Source organism: Sorex fumeus, unplaced genomic scaffold (genome assembly GCF_029834395.1).
Source record: "Sorex fumeus unplaced genomic scaffold, SorFum_2.1 ptg000083l, whole genome shotgun sequence".
Lineage (NCBI taxonomy): Eukaryota > Metazoa > Chordata > Mammalia > Eulipotyphla > Soricidae > Sorex > Sorex fumeus.
Window position 1 is genome coordinate 8,665,973 of NW_026606140.1, and position 19,178 is coordinate 8,685,150.

General features: G+C 43.6%; 1 non-coding gene across 1 annotated transcript; it reads right to left on the reverse strand.

Annotated features, from left to right (window-relative positions):
- Positions 1 to 1,173: 1,173 nt before the first annotated feature.
- On the reverse strand, positions 1,174 to 1,235 carry LOC130039206 (U7 small nuclear RNA). The gene has a single exon (XR_008794846.1). It is a non-coding gene; the product is annotated as a U7 small nuclear RNA (small nuclear RNA).
- Between the last annotated feature and the right edge of the window lie 17,943 nt (positions 1,236 to 19,178).

Consider the following 19,178-nt stretch of genomic DNA (forward strand, 5'->3'; position numbering starts at 1 on the left):
TATTTTTTGTATGAAAAATGTATGGGCACTAATTCAATTTTATATAGGATCATTTGGATATCCTCTTTCTCTTTTAAACAATTACAATAAATGCATTCTCTAAGAATTTACATGTTTTACCTAAATTTTCAAATATATTTACATTTGTGCATTATATCCCTTAGTAGATTTTAATCTCTGTTGACCATTTCAACATGTCTCATTTATATTCTTGTTTTATTTGTACCTTTGGGGGGACCGGTGGAGCTTTCTTTTTTCAAATTTTTTTAGTAGTTGAAAATGTATTACTCATGTTAAACAATTTTTTATTTAGTTTATCCCAATTATTTATTTGTTTTCTATATCATTAATTTATGCTTTTGCATTTATTATCACCTTTTGAAAAATTTTACTTTAGTTTATTTTACTTCTTTTCCTGATTACTTTCTTTAATTATATAAATTACTTGCTGAATTTTCAGACATTAGAAAAACAAATGTATGTACTCAAAATTATAGATTTCCCTCAAGTAGCTTATAAACTTTATCTTACTAATGTTGAAATGCAGTATTTTAAAAACTAACTTTCAGAGTCAGAGAGGTGTTTTAGGAAGTTAGGCCTTGCATGTGTTTCTAGTTTTCCCCCGGCATCAGATAGGCCCAATAACCTACTTCCCAAATCCTAGCACACTAGTAGTGATTTCTGAGCATAAAGCCAGGAATAAGATCTGAGCATAGCTGGGTGTGGCCCAAACCACAATTCCTGGTAAAAGTGAATAAATAGAAACTAAGTACTTTCAAATTTCCATTTTAGTTTCTTTTACTCATGAGTAAATAGAAATTTATTTTTTAACTTTCAGGAATTTGTGTTATCTCTATAACAATTACGTTCTATGTTTAATCAGGCTATATGATACCATCTTTTATTTTAATTTGTTGGTATTAATATTAGTTCTGGCCAATCATTGTAAGTATTCTCTGTGAGCTTGAGAGAATGTGCATTCTACACTGATGGCGGACAGTGTATTGTATGTACAACTGAATTTATTTTATGAATCAAGTATATGTCTCAGTGATAAAGCATGTGTAAGGTCTCGGATTTGATTGTTGGCGCTTCCAAAAATAAAATAAACGAACAAGTTTATTGCTTTTTAAAATATTTTGTATCACAACTAATTTCGTTTGGGGGGTGAGTGTGGGCTTTCCAGTAGCAACCAGAAAAACTGCTAGACAAATTCTAAAAGAGCTGTAACACTTTTAACTAATTTCTTGATTTACCTATTAGTGATGATAGAATTGCCCACAAAGACGATGGTGTTAATTTCTTCACATAAGAAAAGTGTCTGTCTGTGGCAGAGGCAGACGTGGGGTGGGGTTGGAAAGAGGAAAATTGGGGACATTGGTGTTGAGAAGTGTACACGGGTCAAAGGACAGGTGTTGGAGCATTGTAATAGTGAAACTCAATCATGGACAACTTTGTTTTTCTCACGGTGATTTAATAAAAAATTTTTAAATACTTGAAATATTTTGAAATTACTTTATTAGGTGCATTTAAGTTGGAATTGTTAAATCTTTCTGGAAAGTCCGAATTTTAAATAATATATAGCAATCATACTAATTTCATTTTGTATTTATTATCTTCACACGGCAAAGCCTAGCAAGCCACCAGTGAGGTATTCAATATGCAAAAAACAGTAACAACAAGTCTCACAATGGAGCTGTTACTGGTGACTGCTCGAACTATTTGTTGAACAGTGGGAGGACAATGCTACAGAGCTATTTATTATCTTAAATTCTGTTTTGTGTTGTATTAATAAACTTTCATGGACGTTCTTGTGGGCTGGAGTGATACCACAGTGGGTAGGGCGTTTGCCTTGCACACAGCCAACATGGACCCGAGTTGGATTCCTCCGCCCCTTTCAGAGAGCCCGGCAAACTACCGAGAGTATCTCTCCTGCATGGTAAAGCCTGGTAAGCTACCCGTGATGTATTCAATATGCCAAACACTGACAATTCTCACAGTGTTACTGGGCCCTCTTGAGCAAATCGATGAACAACGGGAGGACAGTGACAGTGACCGTTCTTGTGGATATTACTATATATCTTTAGATTTATTTCTAATATTTCCCCCTTGTTGTTTTATGTGTTTTGGTACTTAAAAACACATGCAGCTTAAATTTGTATGTTTTTATCTGCTCTGACAATTTAACATTAAATCCAAGACATATCTATCATGATTGCTCATATATTTGAATTTATTTTGCCACCCAATTTTGCTACTTGTTTTTCCTTACTCAATTTTTTTGTTTTGTTTTGGGGCCACACCTAGCAATGTTCAGGGGTTACTCCTGGCTTTTCACTTAGGAATTACTCCTGGTGATACTTGGGGTACCACACGGGATGCCTGGGATTGAACTCTGGTTGGCTGTGTGCAAGGCAAGCACCTTACCCACTGTCCTATCTCTCAGGTCCTCTCTCATTTTAAAATAAATTCTGGCATCTTCCCCACTCCCATTCTTTTAGACAGAGATTTTCCTCCCTCATATACATTTTTCTCCATTGATTTAGAGATTATAAGACATTTTTACACTTTTAGTCATTACCTAAAAGTTTCCTAGACCTTAAATACCTTCCGAATTATAATTCGAATCAGTAGTTTGGTATTTGTCCCAAATAAATAGAAAATTTAGGATTTTTTAATTTCCAGTCACTTCCATCCCCCATCAATACACTAATGTTGACTTAAATATTGTTCATCATTGATTTTTGCTTCTTTAATCTCTTAGACATTATTATTGCCTTTTATATGTATTCTTAACCTTTTAAATGTTCGCACAATCTCTTATTTTTTAAAAATTTTATTAAAACACCATGATTTACAAGGTTGGTTTTCTTTTTTTCTTTTTGGGTCACGCCTGGCGATGCTCTCAGGTTACTCCTGGCTCTGCACTCAGGAATCACTCCTGGCGGTGTTCAGGGGACCATATGGGATACTAGGAATTGAACCTCAGTTGGAGAGTGCAAGGCAAATGCCCTACCCACTGTGCTATCACTCCAGCCCCTACAAAGTTATTCTTAGTTGAGTTTTAGACATACAATTTTGCAGCATGTATCCAACCACCAGTGTCAATCTCTCTCCTCATATCCTCTTTGCTATTCAGAATTTTTTTTTTTGGTAGGCAAATTTCAATTTTTTTTTCTGTTTCTGGTCTTGGATTTCTAGCAGGACATCTGCTTGGTTTCTAGCAGGACATCGGGGGCTCACCACGTACCAGATAGATTGAGAGGGAGGGGCTGAACACATAGCCTATGGAGACAAAATGTTTACCTTTTCACTAAGGTAATAAAATTCACAAGGATTTCCATGTAAACACCCACCAGTACAGAACTCCAACCCTGACCCCCAACCAAGACCACCAAAAACTAATGCTCAGAAATCACTGTGCGTTAATATTCAGATATCATGTTTTGTGTTGATTTATTTTTTGGGGGAACATTTTGTAATGTTGATGATTTTTGCCTGACTGCTCAGGGATCACTCCACACTGGGCTCGGGGAACCCTCTGGGGTTCTAACCATGGATCCTGGGGCAGCTACTCCCAGATGGACTAATTTTTTTATTTTTTATTTTTTATGCTAAATATTTTTATTTTTTAAAATTAATTAATTAATTTATTTTGAATACCCATCTCTCCACCAGTGACCGGTTCCCACCACCACGGATCCCAGTATTCCTCCCATTCCCCATCCCCCACCCCGGACTGATATTTTTTAATTGCACAAAGCTTCCAATTGCTGGAGTAGCTCCAACTGTTCATGTATTCTGTTACAACAGTTGAGCATGAAACTAAGTCAATCAAAAGCCCAGAATGGGCCTTGGGGTAACCCAGAATGATGCTCAGGAATTGAGGAATGGAAAGCATTCTATGTGTAGTCAATATTCCTGTATATGTGTTTGTAAATCTTCATATCCAGTGGTGTTCTCAAGCTACTCTTAGCTCTGTGCTCAGCAACTCTTCAAACAGTGCTCAAGTCGACAATGCACTGAATTCAACTGGGATCTAAAATAGATCAGCCAAATGAATTGAAAGTCCCTTCTTTGCTCTGTATCTGAGTAGTCATTGATTAGTTTACTAGTGGATGAATTATGCAGCAAAAATTAAATTCTTTCAAAATTTGAAAAAGTGATCAAGAAGAATTATAGAGTGGGTGTGCAGGAGAAAGTCTCTTTTTCAGTCGTGTTGACCTATTGTTCATCTATGATTTTTAGTTTCTTAAAGGAAAATATGAATAAAATGTATAGTAAAATGGAGGGCTGGAGCTATAGCACAGTGGGTAGGGCATTTGCCTTGCACACAGCCCACCCGGGTTTGATTCCTCCATCCCTCTCAGAGAGACTAGCAAGCTACCAAGAGTATCCCGCCCACACGGCAGAGCCTGGCAAGCTCCCTGGGGCGCATTCAATATGCCAAACACAGCAACAAGTCGCACAATGGAGACGTTACTGGTGCCTGCTGGAGCAACTCAATGGACAATGGGACAATGGGACGACAGTGCTAAAGTAGTACAGTGTTTAATAGTAAAACACAAAACTTAGTTAATTTACAAGTTTACTTTTTAGTTTGAAGTGTTGATATCTGTATTTATAGACTTAATTTCTTGCAATCCCTCACAAGGTAACCTGCCAATCATGGAGTGAAATAGGAACAATGGCTTAGGGTCCACACGAGTGACGTGGTTTATGATCAATACTTGATTGCTTTGTATAATCAGTTTTATTATTTTCTATGTCAAGGCTTGCTTCACTTTATGTCTACGTAAATTTACTGGGTGTTGAAAGATAGCCCCATGACAAGTGGGCCCTAACAAAGCAAGTCCCAGCCCATATCCCACCCTGCAGCTGCGGCAGGCTGACAACACCAGGTACCCCCATCTCCTCCTTGCCCCAGGAATTCGCCAGATAAGGCCACAAGGCTGGAGAAGGCCTAATGAGGCATCTCCTTGTCATGGAATCCGCCTAATAAGGCTAGAAGGTCAGAGAAGGCCTAATGAGGTATTTTCTTGCCCTGGAATTCACCTAATAGGGCCATAAATCCCGAAAAGGTGTAATTGCCCGGTGGTATGGCCTGGTGACAGGTACAGAAGAGAGTGGCTGGTGCTGATGGCTTGTTGCAAAATGACTGGCTGCCTGCGTGCAGCATCTAATGTGATAATTCAAATGTATTGGGTGATTTGTGCGGGGGTTTTTCTGAAATGAGCAGGAAGATGGCCTATAAAAAGCCCCCTTTGAAGAGGCTCGGGGCTCTCTGTCACGGACGGTTTGCGGTCCTGTTGCGAGCCCGAGCATGCTCGAATAAACTTCTTGCTTTTGCATGGACTTGGTCTCTCAGAGTTTTCCTTGACAGGTGAGGCTGTCTTGAGGTCGGACCCTAACAGGTGTCAGTATATGGGACATATGAGTTAACTAATTTTGTGGGTGCTTATGAAAATGACATGTATGTAGGATGTGTTTTTTCCTCAACTGTGCTTGTGCTGGGAGGCTTATGCTCTTGCCTAGCAGAACTGCCATCAAGATGCTGTGAATACACTCCTCCAAAATTTAATTTAAAATTTAATTTTTGACCTCTCCTTGGGCTGGAGCAACAGCACAGCGGGTAGGGCGTCTGCCTTGCACGCAGCCAACATGGCCGACCCGAGTTCGATTCCTCCGCCCCTCTCGGAGAGCCCGGCAAGCTACCGAGAGTACTCGATATGCCAGACACAGTAACAACAAAGTCTCCAATGGAGACGTTACTGGGTCCGCTCGAGCAAATCGACGATCAACGGGAGGGAGGGCCTTTACCTCTCCTTGTCTCCTTTGGTCATGACCTCAAAATCTTTGAGGCTCAAGTGGTATTTGATGTGGACTCAAGCACAACAGTACCTGTGGACAGCTGCAGATAGTTTTTTGGAAGTAAAACAGATTATATTAGGAGAGCCTTTTGAAGGTGTGGAGGGGAAGTGAGTGAGGAAGAGAAGAAAATCAGAGAGAGGGAGTAATGCGCTCAAGAAAGAACATAGGCCTCTCCGCCCTTGGGGAGACCCCTACACACATCCCAGTATTAGACATGGAAGCATTAAAGTTCACATCTCAAGAGGGCGACACAGGTGCGGGGGCACTCCACGTCCTTGGCACCCTGGGCATAAGGAGCAGGTGGGATCAGGCAGCATATACGCTGCTGTAGAGATTTTTTTCAAAGAACCACTTTGCATATTCTTTGTTCAAACCTTTACTCAGTTGCCCTGGGTGTCTGCAAAACCGATGTCCCCAAATCTCTCAGATTTGAGTATCAGGAATCCTTTGTTCCTCCCAGGAAGTCGCTAATGATCTCTCTGTGCCTGTAAATCACTGTCCGGGACTCTGTGGAAGAACGGTCGCAGTGCATGTGACCTGAGCAGGCCCGGACACGACATGCCGAGATGGACCACAAGGGTCATGTGAAACATCTCAGAACTAGCACATTATTTTCATGATCAGTGAGTTTTTTCTTCTTTTTGTTTTCTTATTTGTATCAATTTGGGAAGGGGCACATGAAGACATGCTCTGCGATGAGTTGTAGTGGGGCGCCAGGGACCATATGGGTGATGGGGATGGAGTTCAGGTGAACACTTCATACAAAACAAGTGTACTTTCCACTTCACTATCACTAGGGCCCAAAAAACAGTACTTTGACACCATGAAGACTTGTACTATCTTTCCAGAGAAGGCAAACTCACAGTATTCCACTAGTATGAACAATACTAGGAATTTTTTTAAGTTTCAAATGGACTCATTTCAGTGCCCAGGGAGACTAATTCCCTCCACTTCCAGCATCAGACTCTGTATTTCCTCCTGAGTTGTCGAGAGACATAGATGTGGTGGTTGGGATGGAGCCTGGATCTCCACCTTTCAATTCGTAAGCTTGCTCCACTGAGCTACCTTAAGAACCTAAAAATATGTCTATTCTATTCCGAATCTTGCCAGATAACTCATATTTCATGACCTCATTCTCAAATGAAATTGCAGTAATGACAAATCCTGAAGCTGTTGTTTGAGTTATGAAATTGAACACAGCAAGCCAGATAAGAATTAATCCTATAGACCCTGGATGAATAGGCAAGCAGGCGGATCTCTGTGGTTCTCACAGTAAAAACAGGCCCACAGAAAAGGGAAGATACTCTGGGAGGAACACCGTGAGGAACCTGACAGTCCTCAAAATAATTTTTGGGCCTTTGTATTTGTCTAGAACCAGTGATATCTGGGGGAGCATGGAGTGTTGGGGATCAAACCATGGTCGGTCATGGGTAAGATCAACACCATCTCCACTGTACTGTTGCTCCACCCAAACCAGCTTTGTCAATGGCTCACTCATTCATGTTTAAGTATTAAGGCTGAAGTAAATCTCTTTGTTAGTCAGAGTGAGAACAGCAGGTAGGCACACATATTGACAGGGAGTGATCACTGAGCATCGCCCAACGGAACCCCTGATGACCGTCAGGAAAAAACCTCAGCAACACCAGGCCCCACAACAAAATAAAAGTACTTTTTTCAGTTTGCTCAAAAACCAAGTTAATGATCCGAGGGCAAAGACAAGCGTAGGGACAGAGATGGTGGGGTGGGAGGTGGTTCTGCTGCTCCTGAAAAGGGCACCCCGACGTTGCGGGCTGTGCAGCCAGGCTGGTAAGGGACAGAGGGAGATGGGATATGTAGGGTTCTGAGTCTCATGGACACATGACAGATGAAGAAGAATGGAGCAAAGTGAAGAAACAAAGCAAGTTTTCAAGATGGACAGTTTAGGAGAATCACAGTCAGCGTGAGCCCGACACACTCAACTGGATCCAGGAGCCCAAGGCAGCCGGGTTCGGCAGCATAATTCACACAAGTTCAGGGCACCAAACACTGTGCAGTATCCCTGCAAGGGAGGGACCGCAGACACTCACCTGTGTTGAGATTGGGGATCACCCCTGAGGATTCAGAGAAACAAAGAGTCCATCGGAAATGTAAACCACAGATGGAGATTTTATTATCCACCTAGCTGGGGCTGAAGCATCCTAACACATAGGCCAGAGCTCAACACTGAGTGCTTATAGCCAAAGGTTTATATAGCCATCCTGGGCTCTCAGGCCCCAGAAGCAAGCTCAGAGAAAGGAAAAAAAAAACTTCCCAAAGTAGATATAACTTCAAGCATTCCAAATGCAAACATGGGAGAAAGAAATAAAAAAAAACAATCAATGTCATACTTCAAGAAAACATATTGTCAGTCAGATCCAGGATACATGAGACTTGTATATCAAGAAAATATTCCCATAATAAGAAAAATCAATCTCGGGGCTGGAGCGATAGCACAGTGGGTAGGGTGTTTGCTTTGCACACAGCCAACATGGCCAACACAGGTTCGATTCCCAGCATCCCATATGTTCCCCCGAGCACCGCCAGGAGTAATTCCTGAGTGTACGAGTCAGGAGTAACCCCTGAGCATCGCCAGGTGTGACCCAAAAAGGAAAAAAAAAACAATGTCATACTTCAAGAAAACATATTGTCAGTCAGATCCAGGATACATGAGACTTAGATATCAAGAAAATATTCCCATACATAAAGACAGAAAGGAATTCCTATACATCCAGGCATCTTATCAGTCAGACATAGGATACAAAATACAGGTGTGTTGACTCCTAACTCTCCAGTCCTGTGTCTGTGTAAACATCAGGGGCTACTTCCCGCCAATTTGCTCGGTTAAGTCATATATTCTCAGGGCCAGAGTTGCTTCCCAACAAATGGTACTTTCACCCAATTAACTCGGTTAAGTCATATACCCTTCATTGACGATCGACCAGGGTGAGAAATGTTTGGCTAGCTGCTCTTTACAACCAGGGTGATAAATGAGAAATGGTGGGCAAGCTGCTTCTCACAATTCATTGTACCTACTAGGACTGTCCTCCCGTTGTTCATTGATTTGCTCAAGCAGGCCGAGTAATGTCTCAATCGTGAGACTTGTTGTTACTGTATTGGCATATCAAATACATCACGGGTAGCTTGCCAGGCATTACCATGTGGGCGAGATACTCTCGGTAGCTTGCCAGGCTCTCTTAGAGTAGCTGAGGAATCGGACTTAGATAGGCCTCGTGGGCCTCATGCAAGCCAAATGCCCCCCTTTTGTTTTATGGCTCCAGCCCCTCTTTGATACATTTTGTGGGTTCAAGCCACATGCAAGGCACTGGACTAATACCCATTGGACTATTGCTTTTTATTTTTCTCTTTATTGTGAGGATTTTTTTTTTTTTTGCTTTTTGGCTCACACCCAGCGATGCTCAGGGGTTATTCCTGGCTCTGCACTCAGGAATTACTCCTGGCGGTGCTTGGGGGACCATATGGGATGCCAGGGATTGAACCCAGTTCGGCCGCATGCAAGGCAAACGCCCTACCCTCTGTGCTATCGCTCCAGCCCCAGGATTTTTCTTTACTGAATCACCATGAGCTATTTACAAAACTTTCATGACTAAGTTTCAGTCATTCAATGATTGAACATCCAGCCCTCCACCAGTGTATATTTTCCACCACTGAAGTCCCCAGTATCCCTCCCACACCCGTACCCAACCCCACATGCTGCCTTTATGGCAGGCACTTTCTTTTTTATTCTTTCTCTACTTTGGGGCATTATGGTTTTCAATACAAATACTAAGAGGTTATCATGTTTGGTTCTTTGTCTACTTTCAGCACACATCTCCCAATTCTTAGGCAGTGCTCAGTGCTCAGTGCTCAGGGATCCCATCCCTAGCAATCCCTCCAACCATCATTGACCTAGTCACTGGACTCTTTCTTAAGCTCCTTATTTCTCACTTTTCTAGAAATAAATAAATGTTTGAATTCAATCAAGTTAAAGGCTTTGTTTACCAAATCAGAGGGGGGTGTGCAAAGCAGGCAAAAGCCAGTTCAATTGAACTTGAGAATTGTAACATAAAGAATGAACTAGAAGTGTTCATTATTAGGAGATTAAAGTGTTAGATCTGTAGTGTTTACAATAGGGTTCCCCAATTACCACCTGGAATAATTGTTGAGTGAGTAGACAGGAATAACACCTGAGCCTCACAGGGGTGGGACCCACAATTTAAACTGAACAAAATAACAAAATATATATTGAGAAATACATAACTTCTCTGTCGCTCCGGTAAAACACCTTCATCTTCCTGAGTTTTACATTGAGGGATAACCATAGAACATGTTCAGAGCTATGAGCTTCCTACAAACCACTTTCTGTTTGCCTCGAAAGATTTCAAGATCAAAACGCAAACATGAAAGTTTGTAATTCTGTTACTGTATCTCATGGTGATTCATTAATATCACTGTCACTGTAGTCCTATTGTTCATTGATTTGCTTGAGCGGGCACCAGGACCGTCTCACCATGTGAGACATGATGTTACTGTTTTGGACATAGTACGCGATGGAGAGTTTGGCAGACTCTGCCATTTGGGCAGAATACTCTCGGTAGCTTGCCGGGCTCTCCAAGAGGGACAGAGGAATCAAACCCGGGTTGGCCGTGTGGAAGGCAAATGCCCTACCCACTGTGTTATTGCTCCAGCCCGTCAAAATATAATTTTTTTAAAAAAGTACATTATTGATCATCACAAAAGATCACCTTTCTCATATAGATGAAAAAAAAAACAAAAAGACCTCCTTTTTTATAATGATAACAAAATGGAGAAAAATTATAACAATGTCAATCTAACACCAAAACAGCTTTTTAGCATAAGCATAAGTTGGCTATAAATATATCAAGTGACTCAATAGTCTATATATAAAATTATCTACTAAAGATCAGTCACTGTATATTTAAGAAAAACTTTGGAGAGGCAGTCTTAGAGCAACTTTTAGTGGTTTCACAGTCAACCACCATTGGATTTAGCACTCATTAGATACCCATAGTCAATCTTTGGTAACTAACTCCACTAGCTGCTTATGTAGCTGTGTTATTTTCGACCTGAAGTACATCAGTCTGAAAAAGAATGGGGTGGGGAGGAAACATAACAAGGCATCAATATTTTTTCTGAAGAGTTTATTTTAGAAGTCCAATGTTCTATCCATTGCGCAACAGCTGGAGCGATAGCACAGCGGTAGGGTGTTTGCCTTGCACGCAGCCAACAAGGCCGACTCGAGTTCGATTCCTCCGCCCCTCTCGGAGAGTCCAGCAAGCTACCGAGAGTATCTCGCCCACACGGGAGAGCCTGGCAAGCTCCCCGTGACGTACTCAATATGCCAAACACAGTAACAACAAGTCTCATGATGGAGACGTTACTGGGCCTGCTGAGCAAATCGATGAACAACGGGAGGACCATGATACCGTGACCATGATACCGAGTTTATTTTAATGACCAAACCACACCTAATACAATATTTTATCTTACCAAGAGAACCAGTGTGAAAGGTTGCATCACTTCCTATGAAGAGGAAGGACCTACTTAGTTCCTTTCATCATCTGCTCTTGACTTGGTACAAGGCACATTCCTGATAGGGTCAGAAGCGTGTGTATCTGTAGGTGTGTGAGACTGTGTGAGAGTGTGAGACTGTGTATGTGTGCATGTGTGTTTATGTGCATGTGAATATGTGTGCGTGTATGTGTGTGTGTGTGTGTGCGTGTGGTGTGAGCATGCCCCAGAGAGGGGAAAGCAGGAGAGAGCTGGGAGTGTGGCATAGAAATGTGGACCAGATCCGGGTGTGAGGGAAGAGAAACTGGTGGCTGGAGCCAGCCTCAGCGACAGTTGGTGGCTGGAGCAGAAAGGTTTCCTGGCTACGGGAGCATGAACCTTTGAGTCCACCCCTAGAAGCCCGGTCCCGAGGTTCTGGGCCTTAGCAACAGCCAATGAGAGAGGAGCAGGGCACAACGTGGACCAATAGGAGGCGTATCTGTGGGAGTTTCCTGGCTCTGGGTTGGGGTCTGGCTCATTGCCTATTTTGCTATCCAAGCAGTTGGTCTTGGACTCAGGGTTGTGAGTTTAAGTGGGGAGGGGGAACCAAGTGGATACAGACCTGTGGCGGGCCAGCGACTATTTGGGCTGGCACTGTTTATTTAATTGTTTATTTTTTAATGTCTTTTTGATTTGGATCTCTTCTTTTGATTTTTTCCCTTTAATTGAACCACTGTGAGATGACCCTTATGAAACGGTACATGATTTGGTTTCCTTCACACAGGGATCCAACACCCATCTCTCTGGGACCTGGAGCATTTTAGGGAACTGCACTGTGATCACGCACTGCTTCAGCGTCTTGATTAGTCTGCAGTTCTTTGATGCAGTCCTCAGAAACCACATGCTGAGGGACAAATCCACTGTTGTGGGAGCACATCTTGGTGTCCAGAGCTGACCATTCCTCAGGGACTTTTGCATGCATGACCAGAGAGACTGTGGACTTGTACGTAGTGACCTGTTTCATCACTACAGAGAAAAGCAAATACAGGACTTCCAATGTACCATTTTCCTTTCCTTCTTTAAACCGAGAAGTGGGGGGAAGAAAAACTTGGATTTTTGTCAGTTCCATCCAGCCTGAAATGGCCATCATGGAATACTAATAACCCCAGATGAGCAGATTTATAGCCGCCTTTGCAAAACAGCCAGAATACCCAACTCTCTTCTGTATTCTCCTCCTCTTCAGTCGGGTGCCCTGATCCCAGCCTCAGCCCCATCTCAGTTTTCGTTCCCACATCAGAAGGCCCAGTGTCAAACCTTGAACGATGTAACAACACAAGGTTGAGCTCTCCAGACAGATGGAAAATTGAGTCATCGGATCTGTCTTACCCACAACTCAGAATGAATGTCCTCATGGGAAATAACCCACTTCAGTAGCCACTACAGGATCATGGGGGAAAGTTCACTGGGACAAGGATCACGATTTTTTCTGTTTAGTTCTGTGGTTTTTCAAGGTTTGGTTTCTGCGCTATACTGCCAGTGATGCTCAAGGCTGACTTGGGTCTGCACTTACGGATCACTCCTGGCTGGCTCAGGGTCCTCTATGGGTGCTGGGGATGGAACCAAGGTCAGCTATGTTCCAGGCAAGTGCCTTAGCATCTCTCTGTGGCTTCATGAAATCCTTGGAGTGGGGAAGAACTGCACTGGATTCAGGATGTGAAAAGGGGCCTTGTTCAAGGAAGGGAGTATTGACAAACAAGCTGTGGGCCTGAGGGGATGTATCTAGAAAATATTTGAAACATGTCAGGTGCTCTAGCCCTCACGAACAAGAAGTTGAAGGAATGGGAGATGAGGTTTTAATGATGTTTACTTCTGTTTTATCTCTCTGACAAGAACACTGGCTACTTTGTTTCTAACCTTTTCAAAAGGAGTGACAGTATTCCTGCATGAGTACAAAGGTGGTCATTTGGGTCTCGGTTCTAACAGAAAAAGTGGTTTATGTGGGTTTTGCTGTTTTCATGAATGTCTTAGATTCTTACCTTTCCGTTAACTGAGGAATACATAAGATAGTAACTTATGGCTTAGCTTTTTCAAAGAAAACCCTGAATGTTGCCTATATCTATACACAGGAAACTTTAATCTGGGTCTCTGCCCTAGGAGATAGAGTGCTTACTTTAGGTCTTAGCCTTTTCTGATCCAGTGCTAACGGTTTTTTTTCTCTTAAGAAAAGCACGAAGTGTCAGATCTGTGCCTGAACAAAAAGCATTGGCTTTTTGGGTTCTGCTCTAATAAGATGTAAGTTTTAAGTGTCCAGTGCTTCCCTTAGTCTCTTAGTGCTCAAGTGGGATACAACTCAGGTTGGCTGTGTGCCAGGCAACTGCCTTATCCGCTGTACTGTCACTGTGGCCCCAGGAACTAAGGTTAGGGGTGCATGTCAGGGTTGAGAAACCGTGCTCTCAAAAAAACCCCAGGACACCCCGGCTCCTGGCTCATTAGAGGTCCAGAAACACTTGCTCCAGACCCCTGGAACTTGGCTACGTTCCCCCACAAACTAGTTTCTGATTTCCCAGTGTGCTCCTGCCAGTCATAAATTATTTTACTTACCTCAGATTTCCTCTTCATGCCTGTCGCCCTGAGTTGTGCAACTCCAGAGAGCATCTGACTCGCTGCCAGATAAACTTGCTCAGCTTCTGAGGGTCAACTTCTTGGTCCTGCCCTAGTCAGAGAACGCAGGGGCCCCAGGAAAACTCAGCGCCCCCCTTTTTCAACAGGAAGTCCATACAGAAGATAGAACTTTGCTTTGATCCTGAAGGGAATTGTGGGTACCAGCTGCCAGGGGTGGGGAGTGTGTGTGTGTGTGTGTGTGTGTGTGTGTGTGTGTGTGTGTGTGTGTAAGGAATGCTGCCGTGGGAGAAGTTTGAAGAGACCAGGACAACTGATTGCTTTAATGGGCTGTTCTCAGTCTTGCTTCCTGTCACAACAGGTCATGGAGAGCTGGGAGGGGAGGGGGCAAAGTAGCAAATAACAGGAACACCCCCGATCTCTAGAGCTGGGCAACACTCTATTTGCTCCTCACCCCTGGCCACAGAGAGAGCCGGGTAGCAAAGTTCCGTGCCCATGTGCACGCGACTGTTAATAAAGATGAGGAAAGCTCAGGAGCTTGTCGGGAACAGTCCCAGACAAGCCCAATAAAAGAAGCAGCAGGGTCCAACAGGGAGGAAATAGGTGACAGCTTCCAGACCAGCACAGGATCCAGACCCAGGAGAGTGAACGGTGCAGAGACAAGACCAGGTCATTGTGCACTGCAGACAAGCAGATGGCGAGGGACAGGACCAGGCCATCGTACACTGGAGGCGAGCAGATGGCGAGGGACAGGATGAGGCCATCATACTCAGGACTCACCATTGTGGGACAGGTCGAGTGACGTCATACATGGGCAGGAGGAGATGCTTGGACTTTGGGGCGGGCAATGTACAGTTTTGTTTTCCTTGACTGACTTGAATGTACAGTAAACTCACTTCTTAAGCCTTAGAATTTTGTGTGGAAGTGTTTCATTTGTCAAAATCCTACAGAATCAGGAACGTGTTGTCCACTGTGGAGGTAACGGGACTCCCTAAGGTACAGACCTCACCAGAAAGTTCCTCCTCTGTAGAAGTGGGACAACACAGACTGGGGTAGTCTCTTGTCCTTTGTTCTCCCTTGTTCTGTGCTTCTGCTAGTGTACATCACGTTGCGTCTCTTTCCTAGATTCTTCCATGCAAATGTGAACGTGCATATGCCACTCTTTGTTTCTGAGATTGTTTACTCTCTATGGGGAGCGGGTGCAGGGCTGCACCACCCCCATCCTGGAGATGTTCCAGCAGCTGGAAGAGTCCTCCAGCACCCACATGCTCCCATGTGTCCCTCTGAGCAGGCTCACCAGTTTGCATGTTAAGAAATTAGATAAGAGCCGAATGAGTGCTCTGCATGCCAGAGACCCAGGTTGGATCCCTCAATGCCTGGTCCCCCACTAACTGTCAGGAGTGACTCTCCTAGAGCACAGGGCTGGAAGTAGCCTCTGAGTGAAGCCAGAGAACAAGAAAGGGTTAAAAAATTGGACCAACCCCTTTTATGGTTATTATTTTTAAAAGGTAAAGGCCCTCCCGTTGATCGTTGATTTGCTCGAGCGGGCCCAGTAATGTCTCCATTGGAGACTTTGTTGTTACTGTGTTTGGCATATCGAATACTATCGGTAGCTTGCCGGGCTCTCTGAGAGGGGCGGAGGAATCGAACTCGGGTCGGCTATGTTGGCCGCTTGTAAGGTGAACACCCTACCGCTGTGCTATTTTTAAAAATTTTCTTTTAACTGAATCCCAGTGAAATACAGTGACAAAGTTGTTTATGATTGGATTTCAGTCATAAAGTGTCCCAACACCTGCCCCTTCACCAGTGTACATTTTCGACCACCGGTTCCCTAGTTTCCCATTGCCCACCCCCATCTATGGCAGGCACTTTTCTTCTCTGTCTCTGTCGATTTCTGTTTCTCTGTCTCTGTCTCTCTCTCTCACCTATTGGGCAAAGCTGATTTGAGCCCAGTCCATGTTTCAGGAATTCTTGGGATTTTATTATTTTTTCAATATTTTTGATTAGATTTTAGACCGTGCGCAGAGATACTCAGGGGTAACTCCTGCCTCTGCATTCAGAAATGCTTGGGAGACCATCTGGGATGCTGGGGTTCCAATCCAGGACAGCCACACGCAAAGCCAATCACCAACTCACTGCACTATCACTCCGGCCCAATTCCTGTGACTTTAATCCTCCCATCTCCACTTCATCCTCAACTCCCACCACTTTATACCTTTACACCTGTTACCAGCTAATCCTGAATTTTCTTTTTTTAAAATTTTTATTAGTGAAACACCATGAGGTACAGTTGTAGACTTACAAAATTTTTGTGCTTGGGTTTCAGTTATACAATGATCAAGTAACCATCCCTCCACCAGTGCCCATTTTCCACCACTACGGGTCCCAGTATCCCTCCCACCTCCCATCCCACCCTGCCTCTGTGGCAGGGCATTCCATTTTGTTCTCTCTCTCCTTTAGGGTGTTGTGGTTGGCAAAAGAGGCATTGAGTAGTAATCATATTTGGTCTATAGTCTACTTTCAGCATGCTTTTCCCATCCTGAGAGGATCTGTAAGGGCCACCCGGGCTAATAGTCATGAAAGAGTTAAGTGGTAGGAAAGAGTTAACCAGAAAACACTAAAAACTGTAAAAGCTACAGTTGCAAAAATTGGCTCAGAATAGATAATGTAACTCCCACCTGCACCCTGCTATGACCTTGTGGTTAGGCCAGATATGGGGACACGTACTCAGATGTTCCGAAGGGTTAATCTTGTGCATACTGCCCTTGGAAAAACCACAGACTGCTGTACTGTAAGATTCCTTTGTTTATTCTTGGTTATAAAAACCCACTGTACTCTGTTTTGGGGCTCTCTGCCTCTGTCCTGTTTTTGGGACATGTAGCGAGCCCCAGCATGCTTGGATAATAAACCCTGTGTGTGTTGCATGAGAAAGTCTCTTGGAGTCTTCCTTAACGGGCAGCGAGCATCTAGACCCAAGCAAATCCTCCCAACACCGTTTATTTGGTGCTCCCTTCCCCATCTGAGCTCTCTTTTCCCCTATCCTTTGGACTGGCCTCCAAGCCATAGAGCAAAATTCCTGGTAATAATCTCGGCCACGCTTGGGTGTTAGTCTCCTATTTTGTTACTTTATGTTCCCCAGATGAATGCCCTAAATTTTCTTTTGAATGCTGTGAATATTCCTCAGTTGCTTATTGAACACTCCCATTTGCACTCTCCTTAGCAGTACCATCCAACGAAATAGCCTCTCTTCCCATGCTATATTATATATATTTTTCTTTATTTGCAGATCTTTATTTTTCTTTTTTCTTTCTTTTGTTTTGGATCACAGTGAGATACAGTTACAAAGCTTTCATGATTGAGTGTTTTAGTGTTACATGATCAAAAATCTCCACCAGTGCATATTTTCCACCAATATCCACAGTATCCCTTCGCCACCCTCACCCCATCCCACGCCCTGCCTCTGTGGTAGGCACCTTCCTTCTCACTCTCTATAATTTAGGGCATCATGTGTTGCAATACAGAAATTGAGAAGCCATAATATTTGGTCCTTAATCTACTTTGAGCACACATCTTCCATACAGAACGATCCCTCCAACCATCATTGACCTAGTGGTCCCTTCTCCAAACTCTAGCATATAAGGCTGACTTCCAAACCATGGAACAATCCTCCTGACCCTTGTCTCTACTTTCCTTATATTATTTTTTATTCCACAAATGAGTGCAGTCATTCTACGTCTGTCCCTCTCTTTCTTACCTATTTCACATAGCCCCATGATATTTTTAATCCTGGTCATTTAATATCTGTTCAAGTGGCCAGAGAGATTATATAGCGGGTCAGACACTTGTTTACACTCGACTGACCCAAGTCTGATCCCAGGAACCTCATGTGGTTCCCGAGACGAGTCAGCCCTGAGCATAGATAGGTGGGAGCCCTCCTCCACACACAAAACCCCCATAAAATCCAAGTGTACTACTTACATTTCAGAACAGAAGTGCCTCAATGTGGCCAGTGAGTACTGTTGGACAGAGAAGTAAAAAGATGGGCTGGGTGTGTGGTCAGTGTGCAGGACACACCGGCGAGGGTTCTGATGCCCTGAGCACCAGTGGATGTGTCTCCTCAAAACTTCAAGAAATCTCCTGAATGTGGGGAGGAAAGAAGGGAGGGAGAGGGAAGAAAAGTGTCTTCTGTAGAGGCAGGCTGGGTGGAGGATGATGGGAGGGAACCTGGGACACTGGTGCTAGGAAATGTACACTGGTGGAGGGATGGGCGTTGGAACACAGTATGTCTGAAAATCTTAACGTGGACATCTTTGTAAGGGTCTATCTCACAGGGATTCAATAGTAAAATCTTTAAATAAATAAATAAAAGAAATATCCAGCCTATTACCTATAGCCCCAACATCCGTTTTCGCCTACAGATTACTGGGGTCTTGTCTCGACTCGCAAAAAAGAATTTCAGGAGTCGTATTCATTGTTTAATGAAGACAAGCAGTGAAGTCAAACAGATTTTAATTGGAGAGAAAGTTGGAGAGTGGAGAGCAACGAACTCAGGAGACATCCTGGGCTTCTCCAAGGGCAGAGAGAGCCCTACAGACACCCCAGTATCAGACAGGAAAGCATGAATGTCCACATCTCTAGAGGGGATATGTGGGCGACACATGTGCTCGCCCATATGGGTACAAGCAGCACACATGGGCTCAGGCAGCATTTGCGCGCCATTCCTTTGTTCAAGGTGGCCTTTGTAGGGTTTCTCCAGCCTGCCCTCATGTGGGGTTTTAAGCTAGGTAAAAGTCCGTTGTTGGTAAGGAGGTTGCCTAGGGAGGTTGGGAGAGGTGATGGTCTTATTTGAAATTTTTTCCCTGGCCTTTTATTTCTGCAGGAGCTTCTCTGGTCTGTTGCTGGCCATAAGTGAGGGTCTGATCAGGCCTTAGTTTCCATTTTCTGCAGGGTTGGCCTTCACAAACTTACAGCTATTCCCAGAAAATTTCCTGACATTACCTTGGTAGAGAACCTTCCCTATCTGTCTGCCTGCCTACATCAATTCCTTCCAAACCATTAGGAGGTCCTGGATGTTAGGACTTCAACATAGGAAGTGTTGAAGGAGAGAAGGGCAGATAATTCAGCCCCGGGAATACTGTTACACAGCTTCTTTCCAATCACAT